The 7,189-nt window shown below is 36.8% G+C and overlaps 1 pseudogene; it reads left to right on the forward strand.

The window, feature by feature from the left end:
• Positions 1–4,805: 4,805 nt before the first annotated feature.
• Positions 4,806–5,166, forward strand: LOC107514527 (annotated as a pseudogene).
• The last annotated feature ends 2,023 nt before the right edge of the window (positions 5,167–7,189 follow it).

Below are 7,189 nucleotides of genomic sequence, written 5' to 3' on the forward strand. Positions count from 1 at the left end.
CACTCTCAGGGACTTATTCTATAGACTCAAAAGGTCAAATGACAAAAACTATCTAAGTAAGGTGTATTCAAAGTGAGGCTGTGAGATAGTAAGAGACTAGATTAAAAACTCCTTGAGGGTTAGGGCTATGTCTGAAATTTCTTGTATCCGTCACAGGCCTATATAGATAGTTAATGCTCATTTAACATAATTATTAAGACTGAGAAACATCACTACTGTCCTGGCCTCATTACCATTGCCTCTCTACCAGGTAAGCTAGCATATGGCATTGGTGAGGGGTAGGTAAGTTGAAGAGCCTGAGATTATTGTTTGGGTTTTTTCTATTTTATAATTCTCTAACATACAGTTCCAAAGTGTTTGCAAGAGTCATTATTGGGCTTAGGAAAACTATGAAAATGAAGGACCTGACCTAAATACCACTCAAACCTCTGCAACTTGATCTCAGAACCTAGAGATCTGGCAAGATGTTGACCTGACAGCCAACAAGCCCAGGCAGAATCAAGGGGCATTTGCTTTTGGGTTATTAGGTTTTGCCAGAACTCCAAGTTCAACTGAAGTGATATGAAACAAATTCACAGTCTTACTAGGACCACCCCCGAAACAGGTGAAGATTTCTGTATATAATATAGCACTTGTCAAATTAATTCTCTTTTCCCTGGTAATTGTGTAAATGTTTGCACCCAAGTAAAAGACAGTTTTATTCATTGGATAATAAGTTAGCTCAAGACTCTTCAAGAAAAAGCTTAACTTCCAAGAAATGCCTCTTCCCCATAACTGCAAAACTTTCAGGGGGTTTTCTGAGACTGCAAAGGAAGGACCACACTGAGAACAAACAAACAAACAAAAAGAACCAATGAAAAAAGTTCTGCTCTCAGGGGATGAGACTTTTCCAAGCAGCTTGATCTGCACTTCAGTTCCTCTGGCTTTCCAGACATTACAGGATAAATGAGACTGATATAACATGTCAACAAATGCCTTTCTAGTGATCTATGTACATCAAACAGGTGCCAATGTTTAAATGAAAGGCAGGGATTTACTAAGGCAATAATAATATTCTACGAGGACAATTCCACACCTCGTGATTTGGGATTTTATCAAAGGAATGAAAATTGTGTATTTCAAGTCCTCTGGAAAATGGAACTGTTCTAAAAAAACTTATTATAACATCCAGATCCTCGGTACTTATCAAAAGTATTCTTGTTTCTAGGTCATTGCCTATTGCTTCATCCAAAGTATTTTGGTGGTAAAATAAGACTTATGTCATTATCATCATAAAAGCAAAAATTTAATACTAATAAATCTTGTATACAATTGAAGTTTTATGGTTTTTCTAGCATTTCTTATGCAATATTTTATTTGACCACAACAACCCAGTTAAATAATAAGGACACTGTTACTAGCTACATATTACAAATGAGTAAACTGTTGAAAGACACTTATCTACCAATGACAGAGCCTAATCTACTGATTATAGATTCAATGTTTCATTTTTCTTGTCTCTTACCATGGCAGAATTCAACAAAGGAGGACGCAAGTTGAAGAGCTATCTCAGGTACTAAAAAGGATGATGATTCAAAATCAAGGGTCAGAGGACACACGAGCCAGCTTGGTGGGGATCCCATGGGCAAAACCGGCACAATTTGAGCACTAAAATTCATAGATTATGACTAAATGGATAAAATTAGAATCCATGAGTCCATATTGAAATAATTAAATAAAATAGATAAATGAAAATGAAGAAAAAAACTCTTCCTAACAAAATTGCAAGTAAAAACTATAGAAGCAGATGACGGGGTTTAAAAAATTATTAATGGATGCTAAAACTAAATGGGTGGAAGTTCTTTGAGAAACAGGATTTTTACATAGTACCAAGATATTTCCCCACAAATTACTTGCTAAGTACAAGAGGAAAAAAATGGTAACTTTATGGTAGAGAAACTGGCATGCACTACCTTAAACATATGCTCAAAGTTATCATCACTAGTACTAGGACACACTGATATCATGTGTCTCCCGATGTGTTGTACAGAGAAAGACATAACATCACTTTAGTGGCATTTGGGTCGAAAATGTACAATCTGAATCTAATCCAGACAAAACATCAGAAAACCCAAATTGAGGGGCATTCTACAAATTCTAGCTTATACTCTTTAAAAATGTCGAAGTCAAGAATGACTGAGGAAATTTTCCAGAATAAGACTGACTAAAGAGATATAATGACTAAATACCATGTGGAATTCTAAGTAGAATCCTGGCTGGGCTGAGAAAAATTAGCTACAAAATAGTATTAATGGGGCAGTTGATAAATCTGTATACAGACTGAGTGTTTTAGATTATAATATTGTGTCCATGTTAAATTTCTAGATTTTGATATTTTTAATTTGATTATGTAAGGTGGTCCTTGTACTTAAAAAATAAATGATGAAATATTTAGGGGAAAACTACACAATGTTTCCAACTTATTCTCAAATGGTACAGAAAAATAAAAGGGTAAACATTGGTTCTTGGAGAGCAAAACAATCTTAGATATAATAATGATTATAAATATATACACAGTTTATCTGTACTCTTAAATTTTCATGGGGTAAGTGATTTTTTATAAATGTCTAAAATGTCTCTCTCAGGGAGTGATAATAAAAAACAAAAAGGCTGAGAAACAAAGAGAGAGAAAGAAAAATCAAATGTGGATCTTTGTAAAGGAAGTATTTCTTTTAAGTTTGAAATTTTTCAAATTAAAAAGTTATAAGAAAAAATACGTATATCGAAAGGCACAGCAGCAACAAATGCAGGAATAACACTCTGGCCCAAGGAATGCTCCACATAGCCATGTGAATAATTTTCATTGTGGCTTCTCTATAATGTATTGCATACTTGTCATTCATTTAGGCACTTGATCCATCTCATACGATTCTGTGATTATTTTCTGTATGGGGAACTTGTCTTCTCACTGCTTGAGGACAGTTATGGCCAGGTAGGACCATCAACTTTTAAGCAGAGCATTTATACAAAATAAGATGATATTCCAGTTTCATGAAGAACAGAATAAAACAAAGGTTTTAAATAATGGCAGGTAGGATCTAGGTTAGAATGCAGAAAAAAAAAATTCTTTAAAAATGAAATAGTTTGGAATATAAGTTACTGAGTTGGTTACAGAATATTCTCTCACAGAGATCTTTAAGATATCAATCATATTTAAAAATATTTTCAGACACACCTCCAAAAAAAAAAAGTTTAAGGGTGGCTTAGCTCATTAGGGCTGCTATAACAAGATACCGTAGACTGGGTGGCTTATACACAACAGAAATTTATTTCTCACAGTTCCAGATGCTGGGAAGTCCAAGATCAAGGCGCTGGCAGACTCAATGTTCTCGTGTGGTGGAAGAGACAAGCTAGCTCTCTGGGGCCTCTTTTATAAAGGCACCAATCCCACTCATGAGGCTCTGCCCTCATGACATAATCACCTCTCAAAGTCCCCACCTCCCAGCAATATCTCTTTAGGAGTCAGGATTTCAGCATATGAATTTTGTGTGCGGATGTAGGGTACACAAACTTTCAGACCATAGCGAAGGTCAAGGAGATGGATTAGAAGAGTCTTTATGCATTAAGTGATACCCTCAGTGTGTTAGGCGCTGTTGGCTCAGAGCTAAGTAGGACACACCTCTTTCTCTAGTGAATTTCCCAACTAGTAAAAGATTATTTTAAGATTCATCTCTCATTATAATAGAATAAAACATTGTCACCTTTTTTCACATTCCCAGTTTTACAACATTTTCCCTAACATTTTACCATTACCCTAACTGATGTAATCATAATTAATACATCTGTATCTCTAGCCTACTACTATTGTCACTATACAGATACCTTTGTGAAATATTTTCTAACCACCAGTGACAGTACAACACAAAAACAGATAAGAAGGTCTGCATTCTACAGCTTTGCAACCAGGTATGCTGAGATGGCTCTGAGACCACACAACAGTCAAATTACTAGGATGACGTGAATCCCTACATGCAGGCCTAGAGTGCAAAACTGACCCTGCTGCCACCACTTCCTGACCATTGGATCCCCTCGCTTGATTAATTAACTTAAAAATTGCCTCACAATGGCAATCCAGACTTCTATTCCCAACTTCCTCATGTGTCGAAAAGTAAATAGATCTAACCACAATTTCAAGCCCCAGTGCATGGGTCTTATGTGCTTATATCAAACCAGTATCCACTGGAAGGACTCTGGGCCACTGCCAAGGTGGGTATTCGATTTCTTTGTTGTCTTTCAATATAACCTAGCTAACCGCAATCTCTTTCCACCATTCCTCTGCAATGTGCTTGAACTCAGGTCAAACACCCATCCTAAAAAATAAATAACAACAATAAAAAAAAAAAGGAGAAAATCAATAAGGAAGGGGCAATGAAAAAAATAGTATTTGTGAATATTACGCCATATATTATGTTTTCTTTCTACATTTTTCTTTTGTGACTTTACAAAAATATTTAGACCCTGAATTCATAGTCATATGTGGAAATGACTCCAAGGATTTCCCATTCTTGCCTTCCCACCTGAGAAGATTAAAGGATTATAATCATGAGGCAAATTTTTGCAATCCTATTTTGGGGGACATATGCCCTGACTTTTGACTTTGAAGGGTAGAAGTCAGGTAGCAAATGCCTAAGAGGTTTGAATGACCATCCAGAGAAAAAGATGGCTTTAGCAGACCAGTGCCCAACACATGATTTGTATTATCTCCATGCCACTCACTTTCCCCATACCCCAGAAAAGAAAATTATACTAAAAATGAGTCTCTGCTTACTCAAGAGGTGAATTTTCCAGGACAAGTATTCCCATATTGAAAGCATAACAGTCTCTGTGGGTTCCAACCTAGTTAGCGGCAACATGGCTAAATGCACCAAGAAGGTTGGTATCGTTGGTAAATATGGGACCCATTATGGCACCTCCCTCAGGAAAATGGGAAGAAAATTGAAATCAGCCAGCACGCCTAGTACACTTGCTTCTTCTGTCAAAACCAAGGTGAAGAGAAGAGCTGTGGGAATCTGGCACTGTGTTTCCTGCATGAACACAGTAGCTGGTGGTGCCTGGACCTACAACACCACTTCTGCTGTCTTAGTACTGTCTGCCATCAGAAGACTGACGGAAATGAAAGACCAGTAGAAGCTCCACAATTTGAAATATTGCTAGCCTATAATAAACAGGTTAATTCATGCAACAAAAAAGAAAAAAGAAAAGAAAGCATAACAGCACCAGGCCAGAACATGTACAATGGGTTCCAAATATTTCTCGTCCAGTGGGTTACAAATATTCTAATGGACAATCTTTTTATTCTTCTCTCAATAAACTCCCAATTCTACTCCCCGCTACAGATATTAACAAACTCTCTTCCAATCCCCAAACAGTGAGGACAGCATGACCACAGGCACAAAGGCAAAAAAGTATGATACATGTACTAGGAAAAGCAAATAGTTCACATGGAAAAAGTGCATGAGGGATGATATTAGGGAGTCAAATAACCAGGAGTTTGAGGTCAGATATGCAGACCATGAACACCAGGCCCAAAATTTAATATTTTCCAATTACCAAAATTTTATTTAGTAATTAGAAAATATTAAATATTAAAAGATAAAATGTTGGATAATTAACCAATTTAGAAGAAAGACAATGCCACATCAAAAAAGAGATAAAACCAAACATGAAAATTAGTAGAATGTAAATGTTTCACCTCAAGGATGGATTCTTGTGACTGACCACTGGGAGCCAGACACAAATGGATGAATTAGAAACCTATATAAATCTTTATCTAATAGAAAGGAGCTCATTTGTTCTTAAAAAGAGAGCAAACATTCTAGGAGAGAGCATATGGACCCATTTACATACTGTTATATGACACAGTGGGAAAATTTTTAAACATTTTTTATCATAATCACAAATGCAAAGTCACATGGCTGCATAGTTCTTTCTCGTACTGACATTTAATACTGACTCAGAACAATAAAACATAATTTAAAGATAACAGCTGTGTAGGAGATTAAGCTAATACTCCTCATATATGGAAACTTCTGATCCTTCCTGATCATCAGGAAATGCTGAGCTGGCAATACCTGGAAAAGTGCATGAATAACATGTCTTCCATACTCTTCCATATAATACCACATCTGTTAGCCATTCATTTCGGAAAGTGGATAGATTAGAGCCACAGTCCCTAAACTTTTTGACACCATGAACCAGTGCTCCTATGAATTTCTAATGCCTGATGATCTGAGGTGGAGCTAAGGCAGTCATGCTAGCATTGGAGAGCAACTGCAAATACAGATGAGCTTTGCTCACTTGCCATCCGCTCACCTCCTGCCATGCAGCCCCGTTCCCAACAGGCCACAGACCAGTACCAATCCATGGCCCAGGGGTTGAGGACCCCTGCATTAGAGTTTCTCTCCATGATAAGAACCCTGAATTGGGTAGCATACATTATTGATTAAGGGACAGTCTCTGAGTTTACAGGTTGACCATATATAAACTAGGTTCTCTCCTGGTTTATGTCTGCTACCCCGGCATAATTGTAAGTAACTTCCTTTCACTCTCAAAATGACCCTAGTTTAGGTGATACATTATATGGTCAAGTCTAGATTTAAATATCTGATAAGTAGTAGGTAAGTTACTACTTTATTATGCAAGTTCAGAAGCTAAATTATCTTCTAACCTGGAATGCAACCCACTTTTACAAGCAATATCTGATCTGATGATGGTTAAAGAATTTAGTAAGACTAAACTCACTAGCGTTATCAGGTTCATGAACAAAGTGCCATGTCTTATTGGACTCTGTGTCCTTACCCCTAGTACACAGCCCCATGACATCACAAGCATTTACTAAATGAATTAGTTGATTATGGATAGACAAGACATGTGACACAGCTCTCCCTTCTTGGATAACTATTACTATAACCATAATGTAAATAATTACATAAATTCATAGCTTACTTTCATTTTTTCCCCCATTTCTTCCCAAAAGGTATTCAGTTTAGAACTTCTTTTCTCACACATCTACTGATGCGCACCAAAGATGCTCATGCTCCAGAATTCAGCCCAACTCACCAAACACAAAAGTTAAACCCCCAGGATTCACAGTGGTCCAGTTCATAGTGGTATTTCTCAACAGAGCCAAAGCCATCTATTTTTCACCCTG

This window comes from Rousettus aegyptiacus, unplaced genomic scaffold (assembly GCF_014176215.1).
Source record: "Rousettus aegyptiacus isolate mRouAeg1 unplaced genomic scaffold, mRouAeg1.p scaffold_m13_p_3, whole genome shotgun sequence".
NCBI classification, from domain to species: domain Eukaryota; kingdom Metazoa; phylum Chordata; class Mammalia; order Chiroptera; family Pteropodidae; genus Rousettus; species Rousettus aegyptiacus.